General features: G+C 39.2%; 1 pseudogene; it reads left to right on the top strand.

The window, feature by feature from the left end:
- Positions 1-13,158: 13,158 nt before the first annotated feature.
- The window catches only part of LOC149242528 (ras-related protein RAB1BV pseudogene), a 42,046-nt pseudogene continuing 30,174 nt past the window's right edge, over positions 13,159-25,030 (top strand).

The raw sequence follows: 25,030 nt of genomic DNA, 5'->3' as shown, positions 1-25,030 counted from the left end.
TTACAACCTAGAACATTAGAGGACTAGGAATTAAAAAGAAACAAAGAAATCTCAGTAACAAAAACAAAGAAGAAAACCAGACATGGTGTTTATTTAGGAAACAAAATGTTCAATAGACAAAATTAGAGAAAATCACAGCAAATGGCTCAGTAAATATAAGTACCTAGAAGTCAAAGAAAATAATTCAGTTGGAGGTATTCTCACTCCATGGAACCCTCAGAAGTTTGAAATCTTGGATGCAGAGGCTTCAAGAAACCATCTCTCAATGGTTATCCAACCTTTGGGGAACAAATATTGTTACATGATTACAAATGTCTATGGTCCTTAACTTCTAGATGACAAACTCAGGCTTCTCACCTCACTAGAAGAACTGAGGGAGAGACATCTAGCAGTGCCCTGGATTCTAGGAGGGGACTTCAATATGATCAGATCTCTCACAGAGAAGAAAGGAGGAACCAGAGCACTTGGAATACACTCAATAGCCTTTCACAACTTCCTTAACAATATGAGACTGGTGGATATGGACACAATAAATGGCATCTTCACATGGAACAACAAGAGAGGAGGAACTGCCCAAGTTTCCTCGAGATTAGACAGATTCATAATCTCAGAGGAACTCCTTCTCATAGACAATGGAATTACTGCTTTTATCCTTCCTTTTGGAGGCTCGGACCACTAGCCCATCCAGCTGGAAGCCTCCTTTATTGGAACCCTGAGGAACAAGCCCTTCAAGTTCGAAAATATCTAGCTTACTCACCCAGATTTCATCACTAACATTGGAAATTGGTGGGCTGAAGAAATACCCTACCAAGGCACAAAAATGTTCCTCCTGCATCAGGGACTCAAACACATCAAGGGAATACTCAAAGAGTGGAATAAAAATGAGTTTGGAAACATATTCAAAGCCAAAGGAGTAGTGGAAAAAAAATTATAGGAAATTAATCAAATTCTCATCACATAAGGCTTCACAGAGGAAAGGAAATTGCAAGCAGACTCACTACAACAAGAATTGAACCACAGATGCCAACAAGAGGAAATATTCTGGAAACAGAAATCCAGAGTGCATTGGATAAAGGAAGGGGAAAGAAATACCAGGGTCTTTCACAAGTATACCATGGAACACAGGGCTCATAATAGGATCGCAAAACTCATAGATCCTAGAGGAATAGCACAAAATACCCACAAGGAAATGGAAGATGTTCTGGTTCAACATTTTCAAAGTATAGCAGAGGAGACCATGGAAGACAGGTCTCAATTTACTAAAAGTTTTACTTAGCACATTCCAAAATTAGTAACCAGAGAAGACAATCATAATCTCAACAGGCCAGTAACGGAGGAAGAGGTCAATGAAGTCGTAAAAGAGATGCACAACAGAAAATCTCTAGGCCCAGATGGTTTTAATGTTTACTTCTTCAAAACATGTTGGGAAACAGTCAAACATGACATTCTGGAGGTGGTGGAGGACTCGAGAAAATCAAAATACTTAATGAATCCTTCATCACCTTAATCCCCAAACAGGAAAAATCTTTGACTCCAGACAGATTTAGACCCATTGCTTTATGCAATGTGGTGTACAAAATCATTTCTAAAGTAATTGTTAACAGACTCAAACCCCTCTTACCAACACTGGTGTCAGAAGAGCAGACTGGATATGTGGAAGGTAAACAAATTCTTAATAATATCATCCAAGCACATGAAGTGGTGCATTCCCTCAAGACTAATAAGCAAGCAGGAATGATAATACAACTAGACATAGAGAAAGCTTATGATAAGTTCAGCTGGTCTTACATAGGGGACATTCTTAAAGCTTATGGCTTTGACCATAATTGGATAAGATGGGTTATGGCTCTCATCACCACTGGTAATTGCTCTATTCTTCTTAATGGCTCTCCTTTCAAAACCTTCAAGCCTTCGAGAGGTCTTAGACAAGGAGATCCCCTCTCTCCCTTCCTCTTCATTCTCATGATGGAAGGATTGGGCAGAGTAATCTCATCATCCAAATAGGAAGGTAGAATCCAGGGTCTTAGACTCACTCCGAATGGGGACTCATTGACCCATGCTGCAGGGCACTCCATCAGTCAAAGAAGCCAAAGCTTTCAAACAAATCCTGAAGGAGTTTGCATTGGTCACAAGTACTGAGGTAAGCCTCATAAAATCTAAAGTTTTCTTTTTTAATACTGATATTTCAATACAAAGAAATCTCTCCAAAATTCTAGGATTTCAAAGAGATCATCTTCCTTCGAAATATCTGGGAGTAGCCCTCACGGAAAAATCTCTAAGCAAAGAAGTCTGGGAGACAATTATAAATAAATTGAAGGACAAAGTCAGCAAATGGACAAACAGATCCTTGAATTTAGTGGGGAGGTTAGTTCTCAAAAAGGCAGTCCTACAAACCATTCCAATCTATATGTTATCAACACTTCTGGCACGAAAAGGAGTAACACAACAAATCAAGAATATTTAAAGGGATTTTCTTTGGGGTAAAGGGGAAGAGAAAAAAAATGGGCTCTGGTAGCTTGAGACAAGCTGTTGGGTAGCGGAAGCCCCACACCATGGTTAGAGGGCTCAGAGCCCGCAATTTTGGGTAAAATCAGGGTAAAGACTCCGCAAGATGCACAGAGCGTGACTTGTAATAAGTCAAAGTAAAAAGGGTAGTCCACCCAAAAATAATGTAAGATGAGTCAGCCCGCCCATGGATCGTGGTCCATGGAAAGGTATAAATAGAGCGAGGCTCTATGGATAGAGTAGCTAAGTTTTGTTGGATAATCTGGAGATTTGATATGTAATGGGTTGTTGAGAGAAGCAGTCTGAAAGCATCTGTAAGTCCAAGTCAATGGTTTAGGTAGAGGATAGAGGCTCTGTAGTTGTGTGCGCAGAGGCTTGGAAGAGTCCGCAGCTGTGTGCATGGACCCCTGTAGCTGAGTGCGCAAGCTGTATCTGGTTGTACTGGTGTGAAGTGGAAATAAAGATAAGTTCCTTCTAAAATATATTTTTGATCTCTGAATTATCGCGAATCTGGAAATTTGTATGGTGAATAAAGCTGTTTTGGTCTATGCACATTGATTATTGAATACTTGTGAATCTGGATTTAATCTTAATATGTGAACTGAATAAAAGTGATAAATGTTTGCTTAAAGACCATTTTAAAGTAGATATGAGTTGCAATACTTCATCCTCTAGAGTAAATCTGTAGAAACTGCGTGGACCCTCCAAACCGCATCTAAACATACCAAGGGTGCGAAAACCTTGTTCCAGCACCCTCCCCTGCTACCTCGGGTGAGGCCTCAGTCTGCGCTTCATGTGCTATTGCCGAAAGGGTCGGTAGCTGTGAGATTTGTTTGGCTAAATAATTCTTCTGAACTTGGGTCAGGCCCATATAAGCCAACAAATGGTTCCATTGTCGGGACCGGGATCTGCCTAAGGGGTGTCTGATGTGCGAACACTAGAACCCTACAAAGAATGATATTAAAGGGTGGTGGGATATGAAACTCCACAAGTTCGCAGTTCAGGAAAACAAAAACCTGCGAGTATCAGAAGAAGATTGGCTGGACCGGTATATATTCACAGATATTCAAGAGATCTTCTTTGCATCATTTCTGGTAGATTTGTACAAGTGGATCGCAAGGATGGCTGACAGTGTGGGAAGGTGTAGATTATACCAACCTATTAGGTGGACCCCGGAACTGGTGCGCAGGCTAGAAGCCACCGAGGATAAAATTGTGTGTGTAGTAGATCATTGGATGGATTGGGTAATAGGAAGATTTATCACTGAGTTCGCGATAGATACTACTGTGAGCTATAGTGAAGCAAAAAGGCGATTTCTTTAAGGACCTTGTGGTAGGCATATCAAATCATTGAATACTTGGATTAAGATGATGTTATGTGAAAAACAAATTATGCGCGTTTATTGACGTCTAGAGTAATGTGGAGAGGAAGAGGTTATCGCGGAACAGGAGGAGTAGAAAATAGTCCTTTAGCGTCCATTTCCCGGGAAAGCGAGGAGGAGCTCACAAGGTTCTTGCCAATAAGTGCGGTCCAATTGATCAGGGAGCGCTTCCCACTGATACCACCTCTGTCCACGCAACCACCTGCTTCACCTACTTCGAAGCTGTCCACACCAACTCCGATCCCACCTCCCCCACCACTTCTACCAAAAGTTGGGATGGCGAGTGCAATCAAACTACCAGTATTTAAGGGTGTGGGGAATGAAGAACCAGGACGATTCTAGTTTGTGATACGATCCGTATGGGATGCCCAAGGCATTACAGATGAGAACATCAAGAAGACCACATTAGTTCATGCATTACAGGACCGCGTGCTGACGTGGTACATAAAATACTCAACCGACCATCTGAATGAGGGAATAGTGGCAATCCAAGATGCGCTAAATAAAGAGTTTGGCCGACCAAAGTCTGAAACCCAGTCGGTTATTGGGTTCAAGGAGATCGCAATGTTGCTGGGTGAAACTATGTGGGACCTGGACCAAATGTTAAAAAGTACTATTCGCAAAGCTAACATGAACTTGACAAATGCAGCATTGCGTGTGGTTTGTGGCGTCATTGACACCACATCTGAGGACGGCTCTATCACAACAAAAGATCTCAACCCATGCCGAGGCACTAGAGACAGCAATGAGGTTACACGAGACCCCAATACCGAATCCAGGGTTGGGAGTTCAGCAAATCCACACACAACTTCAAAAATTGAGTTTAGAAATGCAAAAGCTTGCAGCAAGAAAGAGTATCCCGACCAAAGGTATGTACGGAGGTGGGTTGTATTAAATGTAAGAACCAATTGCACGATAAGGACCATTGCCCTGTCTTCGTGAACTATCTGGCGGGGGGAGGCCCGATGCCATTAAAAGTGGAGGTACAAGCAGGACCAAGTTTCACGCTTGCGCTCTGGTGCGCGATTTGTCAGGTGGGTGGGAAACATGCAACAGATAACTACCACCTATTGCAAAATTATACCCAGACCCCGTAGCAGTTATATTGCAACTTTTGTCGATCGGTGGGACATGATGAGCGAACGTGTAGAAGTTATGAATTAATGATGGAAAGAACCCCAGCTTACTGAAAGCAGACTAAAGTGCGGGGAGGATTTCAAGGACATAGCCAAGGAAGAGGAATGGGACCGGGCGGGGCCGCAAACAGCTAATCTATTATAATTGTGGCGGGCTGGGACACTACACTCGCGACTGCACTAACCCAACCAGGACTTCATGCCCGTACTTTGAGCAGTTTGATCATGAAATGGTAGACTGTCCAACCTTAATTGCCAAAATGCACGAAAAGGGAGTACCCCAATCTCCACCAACCCAAAATATCCAAATGATGTGAGCAGAACCTCGCGAAGAGGATCCTAGTATAAATATGGTACTAAGAAGCAGCGCAACTATAGGAGGTAATCCGCAAGAAGAACGTGCTGAAGGTGGAAAGAGGTGCGACACACCTACAAAGGAACATGACTTTGAGCCAGAACAGGGGAGGACGATGCCGAGGGAAGCTCAGCGGAGCTTCGCGGAAGCTTCTACCCTGGGTAGGAGGGATCAAACAGAGTCAGGATTGGACCCCTCCATGATTACTACCTTTCTTGAAACCTGCATGAAACTGTTGCACGATAGTAAGGCCATTCAAGGGTTGCAAGAGCTGATCACTAGGTGCGCCAGATCCAGCGAACCACAGGTAGTCTGGAAAATAGGAAGACATGTGCATAGGACATGAGATGGAACTGGCAGTGCAAATTGGTGAATATGAAATGGATCAGGTCATCCTGGACTTAGGCTCGAATGTGAATGTATTACCTAAACAAACATGGGAGCGCATGGGCAAGCCTGCACTGCAATGGTCCCCAATTCAGTTGCGAATGGCCAACCAACAAAAGATATTACCAATGGGTCGACTGCAAGGAGTGACTGTGGATATCGACAGTGTAAGTACACAGACCGATTTCAAAGTCATAGAAATTATTGATGATAGTAACCCTTACCCTGCATTGCTCAGAATTGATTAGGAAACAGATATGAAAGGGATCATTAACTTGAAAAGGTAGAAGATGACGTTCAAAAATAAGTCACTGAGAGTAGTAGTTCCGTTGGACCCAGCGGAAGGAGAACACTACACCGAACCTGTGCACGACGAGGATAGTGACGATGAACTGGATTACATCTATCAGATAACCACGTAGGACCAAGATCAGGTGCACCCCGCGGATGGTGGGAGAACCTCGTGGGAACGCGATAGCACCTAGACAGTGGATTCCGATGAGGAGACTGAACGATGGCAGAACCGGTTGCAGGAAGTTATGACACTTAACTGCAATATGATGAGTCGGTCATTGCGACATGTAACCACCGAGGAAAGACAACAACCAATAGAGAACGCCACAATAGATGAAGGGCAGCTTGGCCATCTAGGCACTTTCAGCACAGCATGAGAGCAACATAATGTGGTGGGAGACGTGTTACACACACCTGGGGGGGGCGCGAAAGCCAAATTATAGGAAGCGATTTCGAGGACGCATTGAAGGACGTACATGGCCGCCAAGATGGTATAAAATGGTCGTTCCTCAACGAAGATGGGTACAGGTGTACATTAGGTGGCCGTCAACCCAACCGGACCTGCAGAAAAAAGGCTCGATAGGAAAGTCTATCTATGACCGAAAAAACTAGCACAGAGACGGTTCACCCTAGTGAGAACATCCGCAAAAGAATTCAGTAGCTCCGAGTAGCCATTTGGCACAGTAAGGTGCAACTGGGTAAGTTAGAAGAAACAAGGGCCAGACTCTATGCACAGAGTGCGAAGCTAGATAAATCTATTAACAAGTTGCAGTTAGAAGCTGCCTACACGAATTGCACGAAGGAGCTAACGAAGGAAACAGACATGGCTGGCTCCCCTACCCTGCCACAAGCAGTGACCCCACTAGCATGGTTGCGCTTGCACCAGAAAGGACAAGACTGAACTCACCGCAACCCGTTAGCAGAATCAAGGGAATGCAGAAGGTGCTCGCAGCCTGGGCTAGTCGGAAATGGAAGACCCACACGAGGGGTTTGCCCACCTGACTATCCGTAGGAGGACTAGTCCCAGTGCCCCATGTAGTTGAAAGAGGGCGCAAGACTATAAACCAGGCTGTTGCGAAGTTGCACGATATCACCTCAACATATATGCAAAAACCGCACTTGCGATCTTGGGGTTTCGCTGCCGCGAAGGAAAGATGGAAAGCGACCGTTGCAGGTACTATTCATGATATGATGACCCATTTAAAGCACCATGGAGTAGGCAGTGGGCAATTAAGGTAGAAGAATAACCGCCAAAATCGCATTTATGAGCTGCCGCAAGGGCAAGTAACCAATCTTAAATTTCAAATCATATATAATCATAGTAAGGGTCACACCACCATGTCTTACCACCCTACAAGAAAGCTGCCCTGGGTTAGAAACAAGTGCAAGATGAGTGACAAGCAATTCGAAGAAAGTCTGTGGTTTAAGGCCTTGCTGAAGCACTACCAGGAAGAAATCCTCAAAGCACACAACCCTACCATCGCTAACTCGCACCAAGCTTCGCCACAAGCAGTTGAGCTCCCTAAATCACCCCGGACACCAAGGACTAGGAAGGACCCTCAGGTTCCAGAATCAGTAAGAAGGTCGCTGCGACACCTGCACTTTGGCAAATTCACAATGGAGGAAAAGGGTAAAACTGTTACAATTGACAATGACGAGGAAGCAGAAGAGTCTCCCACATATATCGAAGAAGTAAACCCTGAGGAGGATCCCATACAGCCAGTGCGACGACCCAAGTATGTGCCGCCAAGCAAGGGGAAGGCAAAGGTACCTGCAAACCTAGATGAAGTCAACAATGTAATCGTTACCCCGTCTCTACCAAAAGTTGTCCCAGTGGAAAACTTGGTGGTTGGCCGTGTTGTGACAATGAAGTTCGAAGATTGGGACCTCGCAGATATAGTAAAATTCCCCCACCTGGCAATGGATGCACTAATGGAGCGAAATGAAGAAGGGACAGTGACAACACTACAGCCAAAGGAGTGGCTGTGGGATGTGGTCAAAGACAGGTTGCTCTATCTATTGTTGATTCCTCACTTTCTAAGGCCTCCCATCACCATGTTGGTCATAAAGCAGTTGCTCTGTTTAGTTCATGAGGAAATATTATGGGTCGGCAAACCCGTCAGTATCACAACTGAACTTGTTCATCGGGTCTCGCACCTTCCCTACGACGGAAGAGACCCTCGGGAAATTACTGATAGAAGTAACGATGTCGTGATGATAGAGCGACTGAAAAAGAAGTATTAGCTCGCCAAGGGACAGCGAGGGTACATCATTGATAGTATCTCAGACAATGTAGTCCACGTTGCCACTCAGTTGTTAGCAGGAAAAGTAATGAGGAAATGTCGTGGCACTGAGGTTCCCGCCATAGTTATCTCACTTGCTGAGGAATGCACAACGAGAGTATGGTTCAATTGGTCACAGTTCCTTTGTGAAGAGTTTCTGACCAATTGCCGTGAAGTGCAGGAGGAGGGCAAGACTTTCCATTATGCGTGTCTGCTCCTATCCACCATGTTGGTCACCACTGGCATACCTGAAGAAAGCCAATTTTGGGGCTTGGAATCGAAATGGCTGGAAGCCACTCGATATGCTTCCCTCTGGATGACAAGGGACGTGGGACGAATTCGAAATATAAAAATCTTTTAGGTATTGATGGACGCGACTATGCGTTAGTGGATTAATGAGTTACCCCGCCTCTCTGACGGGATCTATGAAAGCGTGAAGCATATTGCGAATTTGAAGTAGACATGCATCATCTCTACATCAGGGTGCATAAGGACCTGGCCTAGGCATGGACCTCACTCTGATTTATTGCTATTGACAATGTTGTTGACGGGATTGTGGATACCTGGCCACCGGCGTGGCACAAACCAGCAGTGGTAGAACCCAACGAGGCCGCTATTTGGCAGAAAAAAGAGGAAGCTAAGCGCGCTGCATAGCAAAACTGCAATGAGTAGCTCGCTGTGGAAGTTCAAGAAGCACGGGAAGTGGCTCTAGTGGTTGCAGGAAAGACACCACTAGGAGGGGTGGCGTCAACAATGGATAAGGGCAGTCATAAGGCACCCCCTAAGACGGCCGCGGATGAACCATCAGTAACAAGCACGGATCCACCTTTGAAGCGGCCAACGACATCAGAGCGGTCGAAGCCATGAAAGAAGGCAAAGGCGTCTAAAACGGACAGTGGAGTGACCATGTTAACCGAAGGAGACCTAACTAACATCGAGAACACCATTTGAGACACCACTCAAGAGGCAGTCGATGAAGCCATGTCGGAGCAGCAGATTGTGTTGGGGGAACTCCGCATGCAGCTACATGAACTGGGAACAAGAATCATGCCATTAGGCACCAGCACTACTCCAGGGGTCTCCAGTATGACAGCTGCAGAACCATTGTTAAAAGCCCAAATGGCTCATTCTATCCCGATTCCAGCAGGAGCGTTGATCACCACATAGGCGGAGGACCGAGCTGTGCTAGAACGACTTACAGGGCTAGGACTAAACGTGGCTGCTCTACCACGCGAAAGTTTGCAACAACTCCACGAAAACACCACAATCGAACTCCGAGCAAGGGCCGACCACATTGATCAAGTACTCCAGGAGCAGACAATTAATATCGAACAGCTGCAGTTCCAACGCGACGAGGCAATCACACAAAAGCAGCAGATGGAGAAGCTAGTAGTGGAAGCCTGTTCGAGTGCCCAGGAGTTAGAAATTGCAGAGGATTTTCCCATTGAGACACAGATCCATAAACTGGCTACTAGGTTCCAAAAGACAAAGGAGGAGGCCGCGCGGATCCAGCTAGAGCTCAGTTCGCAGATCACGGACTTAAAACTGTAGGTTCCACCACCGATGCCACCAAAGATCCTAGAGAAATGCAGGAATATTATTACTATGGGGCGCATGATGCTCACACGTTTAATGGCGGAATGTACCGAGCTGCTAACTCAGTCAATTGTTACGCTCACTGCCCTTTAGGAGGATCCAACACTTCGCCGATTGGAAACCGAGGCCCAGGAGCTCCAGCAAGCTTATGATCAGCATAGAGGAAGCACGCAAACCGTTGATATTACCCAGCGCTTGGCCAAGATGCGGGAGCCGTGGGACTTGAAAACCTAAGACGATGCCGCCAGACAAAGGGAAGCAGTCGTTAAAACCAGTCTCCAGCCATGGCTGGATGAGGCATTTGCAGTTTCAACCACTATAAAGCGTAAGATATCCCACATGCAAGTTGAATATGATACTATGGAGACCGAAGAAACATGGACTGAGGTACAGGCGCCACACGTGGAATGGATGCAGCAAATGACAGAAGAATTTGCGATTAGCACAAGTGATGCACAGAAGATGCTAACCGATCTTCGCTCCAAGTTGGCCGAACCAGCTAAGTGACTCGGGGCGAGTCATGATGATTGTTTTGGGGGACTGTTGGGTAGCGGAAGCCTTGCGCAATGGTTAAAGGGCTCAGAGCCCGTAATTTTGGGTAAAAGCAGGGTAAAGACTCTGCGAGATGCATGGAGCGCGATTTGTAATAAGTCAAAGTCAAAAGGGTATTCCGCCCAAAAATAATGTAAAGAAATGTAAGATGAGTCAACTCGCCCATGGATCGTGGTCCATGGAAAGGTATAAATAGAGCGAGGCTCTTTGGGTAGAGTAGCTAAGTTTTGTTGGATAATCTGGAGATCTGATATGTAATGGGTTGTTGAGAGAAGTAGTCTGAAAGCGTCTGTAAGTCCGAGTCGAGGGTTTGGGTAGAGGATAGAGGCTCTGCAGCTGTGTGCGCAGAGGCCTAGAAGAGTCCACAGCTATGTGCACGGACCCCTACAGCTAAGTGCGCAGGGTGGATCTGGTTGTATTGGTGTGAAGTGGAAATAAAGATAAGTTCCTTCTAAACTATATTTGTGATCTCTGAATTATCGCGAATCTGGAAATTTGTGTGGTGAATAAAGTTGTTTTGGGATATGCGCATTAATTATTGAATACTTGTGAATATGGCTTTAATCTTAATACGTGAACTGAATAAAAGTGATAAATGTTTGCTTAAGGACCATTTTAAAGTAGATCTGAGTTGCAATACTTCATCCTCTAGAGTAAATCTGTAGAAATTGCGCAAGGTATTCAAAATCCACGTGAATACAGTAAAGCGTGAAGCTACAGAGCAGAGCGTGAACCCTCCAAACCACATCCAGACATTCCAAGGGTGCAGAAACCTGGTTCCAACACCCTCCCTTGCTACCTCGGGTGAGACCTCAGTCTGCGCTTCACGGGCTGTTGCCAAAAGGGCTGGTAGCTACAAGAGTTTTTTGGCTAAATAATTCTTCCGAACCTGGGTTAGCCCCATATAAGCCAACATAAGCTCTACAAACCCAAAACCCATGATGGTTTTGGTCTCCATGACCCGGACATTCTAAGAAAAGTCTTGGGGGCAAAGCTTTGGTGGAGATGGCTAATGGGAGTAAGGAACCCCTAGGATAAACTCTGGAAACAAAAATACGCAATGGATTGGTGAGAAACAGACCACATCAGAATGACAGGCCACATTAGAGGTTCCCATATTTGGAACAAGGTGTGGGAGAATAGAGACTTAGTTCAGAAACACAATTTCTGGGAGATCAAAAATGGGAAGACTACATGGTTTTGGAAGGACAACTGGCAACAAGAACAAAACCTCCGTAGAGAAGAACTGGACCTTATAAAAAATGACACCATTAATAAAGGACTGGAAAAAGTAAGCGATTACTGGGATCAGTTAAGGAACACAGGTAAATGGAGAATTTGGAAGATACAAGACTACAATGAAGAGACATCGTTGAAGAACCAAGAAAAATTTCTGGAAGCTATTCTGGAAAAGAGAGAAATTTTGACCTTTACCTCAAATGATCTATTAAGATGGGGGAAAAACAATGAGGGCATCTTCAACCTTAAAGAAGCCAAAAGAATAGCCACAGGACTTAACTACCCAAGTCTTGATAAGACATGGAAAGACCTATGGAACAACCCACACTAGATGAAGATCAAACTATTCAGGTGGTTGGCCCAGCACAGAAAGATTCTAACTTGGGAAAATCTCAGAAAGAGAGGTTTTGTTGGGCCATCAAGATGCCAACTATGCGGTCTGTAGGAAGAAATGATGGATCACCTTCTCAACCTCTGCCCTTTCACCTCCACCTTATGGAATTGGGTAGCATGTATCTTCAAGCAGACAGATAGGAACGAAAATGACATCAATGGTACTCTAAGGAATTGGAGGAATAACTTCTCAGACAATGAGACAGTAAACACAACATGGACTATGATTCCAGGATCCTTGATTTGGGATGTTTGGAAGGAACGAAACAACATGATCTTCAAAGATAAATCAAGCTCAGTTCAAAGTATCATAGACAAAATCTTAAACCAGTTCAAAGAAATAGTCACTGCCCTTCGAAAGCAATCTCCAGAGAAACCCACGGGTCAATGGGATGTTATAATTCTGGGACTATTGGGACTCCAGTCTCATGTCCCTCAAGGAACAATTAGGAAGAAAAATAAAATTTCAGTAGGAAAGGCTTTCTGGCAACCACTTCCCCAAGGCTTTTTAAAATTTAATATAGATGGAGCCTCAAAAGGTAACCCTGGAGATGCTGGTTATGGCGGAGTCATAAGAGATGAAGAGGGAAACATAAAAGTCATCTCGGAAGGGCCACTAACAATATGGTTGAGATAATGGCTATAGAACAATGCTTAGAGATTTTGATAGAGTTAAATTTACATAACACAATTATTGAAGTTGACTCAGAATTAATAGTTAAAGCAATGAAGTGGCTGAGCTCAGGCATTGCATCCGACAAAGTCTCGAAACACTGGAGACTTCTGCAGGTCTATCACCAAATCCAATTGCACCTAAGAATACTAAGAACTCTTAGTTTTGTGCATGTACGCAAATATGCCAACAAAGTAGCGGACTGGCTTGCCAATGAAGGGGTGAGATGCACAAAAGACAACAAGTGTTGTGTGTGGGAAAGGATACCCGTAGGGCAACTGCGGGAGAATTGCCACACTCTAGCCCTAATAGACAAGGAGAAATATCGACACATGATGGGGAATCTGCCAGCCGACCTTTAATACATGGATGTTAAGGATTCAAGTGACAAACAACATGAGCTTTGGCATAGTCGGGGCTCTGCAAGTGGGCAGGCAGGAAGAAATACGGTGATGATCCGCTATAAACTACGAGACATCGGTTCATTTGGGTGGTGCAGCAGAATGGATGGATGCAGTGCAGAGAAACAGAGGTTTCTGGATTATCAGGAGTCAAGTGGTTTCTGGATTATTGGGCGTCCTCAAAACCCGAAGAGGTTTCTAAGCAAAGTCTCCAATGCCACTCAACAAATAACATGTGGCGTATGAAGGAGAGAGAAAACCGCCTTCATTGGGTGGGTATTCCTTTGGCTCCTTCTCCGCCCAATATTACCCTCGACCATCAAATCCAGCAACAGTAAATCAAGGGCTCTGACTCATCAAGCAGGTCAGTGGGTTCGGATTCTCCAAAAGCAGACCCAAAATTCTTATTTTAAGGTCACTATTACCCACATCAGGTCTGCCAAAAGTTGTTTAGGGTTATCAAAATTCAAGCAGTTTCCGGGTTATCAGGCGTCCTTTAAACCTAATATGGTTTTTCAGATTTGTCTCCAATGACATTCAGGGAAAAACACGTGGCTTCCAGAGGAGAGAGAAAACTGCCCTCATCAGGCGGGTATTCCTCAAGCTTCTTCTCCACCTAATATCTCCCTTGGCCATTGGATATAGCGGTTGTAGATCAAGGGCTCTGCCTTGTCGAGCAAGTTTGTGGGTCCGGGAGCTCCATAGTAGACCTGAAGCCTTAATTATGTGGTCTATATTCACCTTTTTGGGTCCGCCCAATGTTTTATTTAAAGGGTTTTTGTGTTTTAGTTCTGTTTAAATATAGCCTCTACGGGCGGAAGTGGTTGTTTGTTTCGGTATCCCTAGGAAATAGGCCCATTTCCCGAGCAGTCAACTCTTCCCACAAGGTCGAAGTGATGGCTAAGTCTGTAGCCCTCTTCCTCTTTGGGAGCAATGTAATTTATGTATTATACTTCAAAGTGACAAGACAATAGAAGGATAGACTCTTTCTTTAGCAAAAAAAAAATATGCATATTATATATCAATTTTATATTAAAAAGTTAAAGACATTATTTATTTTTCAAATACTTTTGAAGTATTTTTAAAATTTCTTAAAAATAATATTTTCACATATAATCTTATATATTTTTGCACAATAAACAAAAAAAACAGGTAATGACGATATATAAAATGAAAAAAACAGTGACATTGTCACTGCGTAACTCTTGTATATATATATATATATATATATAACTTAAAAAAAATATTAAAAATAACCAATATCTGTAACATACCCCAATAGCCTCACATGAAAATGCAGGGAGTTAGAAATTTTTTACACAAATTACCCACTGGTAATTATCCAAACAACTATTCCACATTCCTCATTACATTAAATAGAATGTTCATCAATACATAAAGTAACTTTACTAGAGGAATAGTAAGTTTCATAACCATTAATTACCACTCTTGAAGTATATTAACATAAACTGTATGATGTAATATTGCATCTGTTTCATGATTCCCTTAACCACATTAATTAATCACATACTTGACATTATCAACATCACATTATACAAGGAATCACATCATCAAAGTGACATAATAATCAATCACATCATTGAACACCAATATACCCTGGAAACCACGTAGGGTGAAGACCAGCAAACATTTAATTTTATTATTAAACGCTCGTGAGGGTGTTCACCCCTCACTCAAGGCTTACAAGGGAGTCCATATCTTAACCATTGTCACCTAATATTACAATGAAATATCAATTAACATACAACATACCTAGCTAAAAGTTATTACAATGATCATGAAACCATTTACCCAGAAATGACCACTCTTTATATGCTTGTGGCATGATTGTTCCATCAGTGGACCATCGTGCAGCTTGTACTCATCAGCACGGACCATTAGTTCTTATCTGTCATAATGCTAAACTTAATTTGTCTTTTGCACAAATCACCATCCTATCCTGTCATTGATGTCGTCAACAATATTTGGTAACATGATTTAGATAAAGTATTAATCAATCAATAATCTGTCGTTAAAAGAGATCTTTTAACATCTATTCATGTGCACACATGAGATGTAAAAATAATATCACAAAAATCTTTCTTCTAACAATATTGTGCATGTATAAACAAATAATTATGAAGTATGTCAACATAATTACCATGTTACTATGACCATTCTCACACCAACACGTTCATATCGAAAGGATACCACTGCAACAATTCATTCCATTTAAAGGATACTAGCCACTTATTTTTCTCTTTCATGCATGTAATTAGATAAAAACTTATTCAAAGAGAGCTAACCCCTTAGCTTATTCTTTGTGCATGTAACTAAGTAATCTTTTCAATACAATAGATGTTCCCTTCTAAGAGGGAGCTAACATGATAAACATTATTATCATGCATGCAAATGTAAGTCCCTTTTTGAAAAGCATCTTTTCCAAGATAGAGCTATTTAGAAAATCTATTGTATGCACAAAGACATGCATTGTTCCAAACCAGGACTAATGCGTTAGTCATTCATTATTCCTTGCATGTAGATATATGTCTTTTACAAATGAAATCGAATACATTTACTCCAAGTAACTACTTGTTTTACTTTCCATAATACTTATTCTTTTCTGTACACAAATACATGTTTCTCTTTAAAAGACCTAACACAATAGTTCTATAATTCATGTTTCTCTTGCATTTGTTTCCAAGAAAGTATCATAACAAAGTTCTCATGGATTTGTTTCCAAGAAAGTATCATAATCAACCTTTATTTGGGGCATATGAACTAAGAAAATAATAATGTTACCTTTTATGCATTTAACCATGCAATTAAATCAAACTATCCAATATGCAACACACAAATCATTCACCTTTTTACTCGCCAAAACCGGTAACATTTGCAAACTCTTGCAAAATAATTAACACAATTAACTTATCAAACTATCCAATACGCAACACACAAATCATTTACCTTTTTACTCACCAAAAAGGGTAACGTTTAAAAACTCTTGCAAAGGAATTAACACAATTAACTTATCTTTCACACAGAAGAAAATCATATTCTTTCCAGAGAAGATTCCTATGACTTATAATATCTTTGTGCATTTCATCTATGCATAGATTATTATATTTTCTCACAAATATATATTATTTTTCAAAAGAACTCTCTTACCCATGAGAATATTTCACAAATTATCCTCTTTAATCTATATTCACTTCGAGGAAAATGACTACGAAATCCCTTTTTAAGAAAAGAGAATTCATCATATCTTTTCTTACATAAAAGACATATGCATGTTATATAAATACAAGAAAGGTTACTTATCTTTTAATGTTGCAAATATATATAATAACCATCTTTTTCTATATATAATAATAACAATCTTTATCTAATATATTTTCTTTACATAGAAAAATATATAATCACAATCTTTATCTACATGCAATAATATATTTTATTTACCAAGCAAAATATATTCACAATCTTGATCTATATATATAGAGATATATTTTCTTTACTAAGAAAAATATTGTGAGTTCTCCTTATACACATTCACATATCAGATCATGGTGCATGTATAATATTGAAATGTAAAGAAACATGCAAGTAAAAGTAAAAATCATACTAAAGGCGTACCTAGTTAATAATAGTCAAGAAAGACAAACAAATAACCATCTTACTGAGCTTTACCAAGAACTTGTCCGTGTGGCATAAATATATGTTTCTACCTTTGCAAATGAACCTTTCAACTAAGATCCCATCTTCGGTCACAATCATTTATTCATGGATGAAAGATTTGTCTTCATCTATCAAAACAGGAATGATAACCACTACGGCCTCGCACTGGGCTCTCTTAAGAAAGGAGAATAAGGAGGTATGCGTGAATGATATCTTCTGGAACTGATCTCTTCTTGAATCGATGCTTGAGTAAGGAGAGATTCAAGGAGAATACATGCGTGTCTTGATAAGGTGAAGTTGGATGCATTGATCAAATCTATTAAATTCATTGATGGTTCATTACGTTGAGACTAAAAAAATTGTTAAGATAGTTGAGGCAACAAATTTCTTGGGCAAGATGATAACTATAATATCATTTTTGTTATTTGTCCAACCCGTTCCCAACCAATCCCACCATATTAACCATCGAAAACTAAAGGAAAATATGACAAACTAAATTAGTAATAAACTAATCAAAACGGTTATTGATTTCAACTGATTCTTCATAATATTAAACTTAGTAAATATATGAGTTTTAAATAATAATTTATGGTAGGCATGTTACATACTCCCCCCTTAAAGAAAACACCATCCTCGGTGTTCATCTCTCATTGGAACTTTAGCTTTTACTCCTGATATAACAATACAAACGCCACAAAAGGGATCCTTCCTCTTTAAAATGAAAGATTTCATTCCAATAAATGCCAATAAACAATGAATAGTAATGTTATAACATAAGAAAAATCAATAGTCATAAGCATTCATAACTGCAAAAATATGCAAGTTCTAATTTCCATCACCTAGCCCTTATTCAAATTCATACTATACAAAAACAATGTCTATATCAACCTACCATTACTTACCAATTACTCACTTTCACGTATGCACTTTAATAGTGATTGGACGACCCATCAATATTCCATGGCAAGTAACTTGTAATGTATGACTAACAAATTCAATCACATTAGTCACAACATTTTAATCAAATGAAATAATTTTAACTATCAATTAATTATGCAATGTCAGGTGATATTTAAATCACAATACTTTTACAAGTGCTTAGAGAGCACTAACACTATAATCATCAAAATGATAAATCATTGCACCACATGCACACTGTCTTAGCTCCCACTAAAGACATCCACACAAGTACTTCTAAAAGTACCCAAAGAGCACCTAGCTCTCTAATCATCAAAATAGTCAATAATTGCACCAAGTGAAAATTGTCTTAGCCCCTACTAAGACGTTCACAAGATTGGTAATACAATAAAGGAACTAAAATTCCAATAACTCCTTACTAAGCACTAAGATCCTTTTGTGTTAAAATGTGCATAACATATTTTACACAATTATATATAAAATTCATTTTTAACACAACAAATAAATAATTAATTAATTTGTTCTCCTACGAGAACCATAGTGGCAAAAGAATTCTCCTCCCAACCCATGGGAACTGGTTTCCACAACCAGATCGAGTCATTTTCGCATCCAGACAGTTCTTTAACAGAGACCATACCAGGTCTAGTATGGAATTCCACTGGTCAACTAGCTCAAGAATTCCAATGACCACATATGATCCAATATAAGACTCCTCTTGGCAGCGTCTTGCACCTCATCTACGAGGAATTTTGGGCCTCCTCCAACAAGCTCCAAATCAACAGAGTTGCCTCGGGATTTTTACCATCTTCACCATCTTGCCAAACTCTTTTCCCTTACTAAGATCATTTATCTCTAGGGAGAGGAAATCTGGGCAGGCAAGTTCGATCAACCCCTCCAGGCAGGCAACTTCCACCAACCTAAGGCCTTATAGCCTTTCGCAATTGTCGACAACTATGTGACATGTTAAATTTATCTTTTAGCACTCTTTCCCACAATAATTTACATAATGAACCATATGCACATTAACATTAACAAAAGAAACATTCATGTACACCATGGATTTATACTTAGCCCTCAACATGGGTCCACAATATCTAGATTGACAGGAAACATAAATGTCATACATGTTGTATGCATTTTGATTTTCCAAGTAACGTAATCATGCATATCATATAACATTATTCTTTCTCATTTACGATTGCAATTCACATTGCAACGTTTTACTTTCATAGTTTTTCTTATTTCCATTAAGCTACCCCTGCTTAATCCCATCAGCATTTAGTCATAAATAAGTATTCACTTTCAAAATAATTTTAGTTTCATGTGTACAACATTGTCATGCATAAAAGTATATGAAAATATTCATTAATGTGTAAATGTCAATAATAGTTAAGGTAACAATTCAAACATTTGCAATTTCCCATAGTATATTGTTACCAATAGACCAACACATGAAGTAACTACCATAATCACTTATTCACAACTTGCAATAAGCTTAAATAAAATCCAATTCATGCATACAAGTTTTATTAGTTAGTCATGCAACACTAACCAATCACTGCTACCAACCATCTTAATGTGTAGTGCATTGTAACTTCAGTCATGTTCATTAAATGTATCCTTAATATTTCCATATTTTCAAAAGTTGGTAGTTGATTTTCACTTTCCTTAGTGAGTGTTCAATATTATTCATAAGTGTGACAAAGGTTTTATTGTCTTTTATCCTCATCAAGATTCCAATGTCATGAACATAGTTTTGCAGCATACTTTATTACTTACTACTCAATGCAGTTATAAACATGAATCACACATTTCATGTCAAAAGTAGTCTACTGTATAGATATCAATATGTGGATTCTTAAACTCATACCTGAGCTAATGCCCACTAGTGGCATACCTCAATTTCTTTTCCGCTTACCAATTCCCAAAGGCGTCAGTTCTGCAACCTTTTGCTTTGATACCACTTGTAACATACCTCGATAGCCTCATATGAAAATGCAGGGAGTTAGATTATTTTTACACAAATTACCCACCAATAATTATCCAAACAAGTATTCCACATTCCTCATTATATTAAATAGAATGTTCATTAGTACATAAAGTAACTTTAGTAGAGGAATATTAAGTTTCGTAACCATTAACCACTACTCTTGTAGTATATTAACATAAACTATATGATGTAATATTGCATCCATTTCATGATTCCCTTAACCACCTTAATTACTCACATACTTGACATTATCAACATCACATTATACAAGGAATCACATCATCAATCTACCATAATAAGCAATCACATCATTGAACACTGATATACCCTAGAAACCCCGTAGGGTGAAAACGATCAAACGTTTAATTTTATTATTAAATGCTCGTGAGGGTGTTCACCCCTCACTCAATGGCTTATAAGGGAGTCCGTCCCTTAACCATTGTCACAAAATATTACAATGAAATATCAATTAAAATAAAACATACCTAGCTAAAATCTATTACAATGATGATGAAACCATTTACCCACAAATGACCACTCTTTATATGTTTGTGGCATGATTGTCCCATCAGTGGACCATCCTACATCTCGTACTCATCATCATGGACCATTAGTTCTTATTTGTAACAATGTTAAACTTAATTTGTCTTTTGCACAAATCACCATCATTTCCTGTCATTGATGTTGTCAACAATATTTGGTAACATGATTAGATAAAGTATTAATCAATCAATAATCTATCTTTAAAAGATATTTTTTAACATCTATTCATGTGCACACATGAGATGTAAATATAATATCACAAAATGCTTTCTTCTAACAACATTGTGCATGTATAAACAAATAATTATCAAGTATGTCAAAATAAGTACCATGTTACTATGAACATTCTCACACCAACACGTTCGTATCCAAATGATAGCACTATAACCATTCATTCCATTTAAACGATACTAGCCACTTATCTTTGTTTTTCGTGCATGTAATTAGATAAAAACTTATTTAAAGAGAGCTAACCCCATAGCTTATTCTTTGTGCATGTAACTAAGTAATCTTTTAAATACAATAGATGTTCCCTTCTAAGAGGGAGCTAACATGATAGACATTATTATCATGCATTCAAATGTAAGTCCCTTTTCAAAAAGCATCTTTTCCAAGATAGATCTATTTACAAAATCTATTGTAAGCACAAAGACATGCATTGTTCCAAACCAAAACTAATGTGTTAGTCATTCATTATTTCTTGCATGCGGATATATTTATTTTACAAATGAAAGCCAGTACATTTACTCCAAGTAACGACTTGTTTTACTTTCCATAATACTTATTCTTTTTTGCACACAAATCCATGCTTCTCTTTAAAAGACTTAACGTAATAGTTCTACAATCCATGTTTCTCTTGCATTTGTTTCCAAGAAAGTATGATAACAAATTTCTCATGCATTTGTTTCCAATAAAGTATCATAATCAACCTTTATTTTGGGCATAAGAACTAAGAAAATAATAATGGTAACCTTTTATGCATTAAACCATGCAATTAAATCAAACTATCCAACATGCAATACACAAATCATTTACCTTTCTACTCACCAAAATAGGTAACGTTTGCGAACTCTTGCAAAAGAATTAACACAATTAACTTATCAAACCATACAATATGCAACACGCAAATCATTTTCGTTTTTACTCACCAAAAATGGTAATGTTTGAGAACTCTTGCAAAGGAATTAACACAATTAGCTTATCTTTCACGCACAAGAAAAACATATTCTTTCCAAAAAAAATTCCTATGCCTTATATTATCTATGTGAATTTCATTTATGCATAGGTTATTATATTTTCTCATAACTAGGTATTATTTTTCAAAAGAACTCTCTTAACCATTAGAATATTTCACAAATTACCCTCTTTAATCTATATTCGCTTTCGGGACAACAAAATCCCTTTTTAGGAAAAGAGAATTCATCATATATTTTTTTACATAAAAGACATATGCATGTTATGTAAAGACAAGAAAGGTTACTTATCTTAATGTTGCAGATATATATAATAACCATCTTTTTCTATATATAGTAATAACAATCTTTATCTAATATATTTTCTTTACCTAGAAAAATATATAATCACCATCTTTATCTACATGGAGTAATATATTTTCTTTACCAAGAAAATATATAATCATAATCTTTATCTCCATGCAGTAATATATTTTCTTAACCAAGAAAAATATATAATCACAACTTTTATTTACATGCAGTAATATATTTTCTTTAACAAGAAAATATATAATCACAGTCTTTATCTACATGCAGTAATATATTTTCTTTACCAAGAAAAATATATAATCACAATCTTTATCTACATGCAATAATATATTTTCCTTACCAAGAAAAATATATATAATCACAATCTTGATCTATATGTAGAGATATATTTTCTTTACTAAGAAAAACAGTGTGAGTTCTCCTTATATACATTCGCATATCCGATCATGGTGCATGTATATTCTCGAAATATAAAGAAACATGCAAGTAAAGGTAAAAAGTGTACTAAAAGGCATACCTAATTAATAATAGTCAAGAAAGACAACCAAATAACCATCTTACTGAGATTTACCGAGAACTTATCCGTGTGACATAAAGATGTGTTTCTACCTCTGCAAATCAACCTTGCAACTAAGATCCCATCTTCGGTCAAAGTCATTTATTCCAGGATACAAGATTTGTCTTCATCTGTCAAAACAGGAATGATAACCACTACGACCTCACACTAGGCTCTCTTAAGAAGGAGAATAAGGAGGTATGCGTGAATGATCTCTTCTGGAATTGATGCTTCAGTAAGTAGAGCACGGAGGAGAATACATATGTGTCTTGTGTTAAGTGTGAAGCCAAATTCATGCAGGATTCTAGATCCTTCTACACCGCCATTAGTTTCTAGATCTCCATCTAAATCACATGCAAGATTCTAGATCCTTCATTAGCCTCTATAAATTTGTAATTTCTCTGGCCAAGGAAAGCAAGCCAAGGTCTAGGCCTGTTACGTAATGCTAAGTGATTTATGTTCTCTAGTGATTGTTTTATTTATTCCATTGTTTCTGATTCAGTAATCTTGTTGTTTCTCCATTTTTCTGTCTCTGAAATTATTCTTTGCTATTGTCGTCTGAGTCTCTAAGTAGAAATGTGTTGTGTGTTATGTATGCTCTAAACTATCAACTGGTATCGGAGCCAAGTTCGAATATCCACTGTGCAAGCCGCTTAGTGCCATTGCCTTACTCTGGCAGCGTTCATTAAAACGTTGGATGTTACCTCTGGAGCTATTGAAGGATCTTTCCAGGAAATAGGAAATCCTGCAAAGAAGAGAGTCCAGGAAAAGGATTTGTTCAGGAAATAGCTGAGGAACTAGCTAAGGAACGTTAAGGCAGTTGTTGCAAGAAATAAAAAGGCGTGGGCATATGGTGAAACATGCCATGAAGCCTAAAACGTGGAGTGTGTAAGTGCTTTATGTGGAGTTCACAATTTTTTTTTTACATCAAGCTTGCACGTATACGTCAAGTTGTTTTTCAAACCAACATATGTATGTGTGAAATGTGAAAAGGTTAAAACATTATATATGTTTTTTATATTTATTATGAAATATATATTTATATGTTGGAATTTTGAAAAGCATATTTTAAAAAGGGGCAGGAATTTTGAAAAGGGTATTTTAAAAGGAGGAAGGTCATTATTACTAAATTTTAAAGAGTAATAATTAAAGTTTTATTTTTAAGTGGAGTTTTTGTTTTTGGGCATCAATATATTGAAAATGGAGACAACAGTTACAGATATGGAGAAGTTGAGCGGGGTTAATTTTTCCCTATGGAAATCACAGATGGAGGATATACTGATTTTGAAGGATCAGTATTTGCCAATTGAGGGCACAACAAAGAAACCCTCATTGATGGCAAATTAAGAGTGGAATAATCTAGATAGAAAGGCAATTGCAACATTCCACTAATATCTAGCAAAGAATGTGTATTTCAATGTGTCCGGAGAAAAGACGGCAGAAGGATTATGGAAGAAGCTCCATGATCTATATGAGAAGAACACGGAATCAAACAAAGTGTTCTTGATGAAGAAGATTTATAATCTCAAAATGAAGGAGGTGCTTCAGTCGCTGAGCACTTGAATGCATTTAATATTATTACTAATTAGCTTGCCTCTATTAAAATCATTTTAGATAATGAAATTAGAGCCAGTTTGCTAATGTGTTCTATGCCAGACAACTGGGAAAATTTAATTGTAGCTATGAGCACTTCAGCAACTGTAGGGACCCTATAGTTTGATGATGTCAGTAGTAATTTAATGAATGAGGAGCTGTGACGCAAGTCAATTGTGGAAAACCAGGAAGGAGAAGCTCTAGCTCTAGCTGATCGTGGTAGGAGAATGGATCAAGGCCGGGAAGGGAGATCAAGATTGAGAGGCCGATCAAAATCAAGGAGAGGAAGGATCATCTGCTTTCATTGTGGCAAACTTGGGCACATGAAGAAAGAATTTTGATTTTGGAAGAAAGGACAAAAGGATCAGAGACCATCTAATACAAATCATAAGTCATCCAGCACAAATGAAGGTGAGACTACTGTTGTAGCCACAGATGGTGATGTGTTGTTTACTGTTTCAGTAGAGGATGCATATGTATATACATCTAGTAGTAGCTTTGATTGGATCCTTGACTCTGGGGCATCTCACCATGTAACCCCATGCAAAGATAGTTCTGTTTCATATAATCCTGGTGATTATGGTAGAGTGCATTTGGGGAATAATTATTTTTGCAGTATTTTTGGAGTGGTAGATGTCCAGATCAAGATGAAAGATGGACAAGATATATTGTTGAAACATGTCAGGCATGTACCAGAAATGCACATGAGCTTAATCTCTATGGACGACTAGATGATGAAGGTTATTCCACAAGATTTGGAAAAGGAGGCTGGAAAATTAACAAAGGAGCATTGATCGTGGCCAAAGGACCCAAGACAGGAACATTATACACATTGAAGACACTGATAGGAAAATTAGATTTGGCTACTATCACATAAGAAGGAAATTCAACAGATCTATGGCATAAGCATTTGGGTCACATGAGCGAGAAGGGCTTAAAAATCCTTGTTGGTAAAAAATTATTGTCAGGTTTGAAATCCTACAATCTTGATCTTTGTGAGCATTGTATATAGGGTAGACAAAGAAGGGTTTCATTCCTTAGAGGTGGCCATGACAGAAA

This window comes from Pinus tabuliformis, chromosome 8 (genome assembly GCF_031772625.1).
Source record: "Pinus tabuliformis cultivar Carrire ecotype Pingquan chromosome 8, CPIR1, whole genome shotgun sequence".
Taxonomy (NCBI): Eukaryota; Viridiplantae; Streptophyta; class Pinopsida; order Pinales; family Pinaceae; genus Pinus; species Pinus tabuliformis.
Note: the sequence above shows the minus strand (reverse complement) of the source record. Positions and strands in the feature narration are given on the sequence as shown.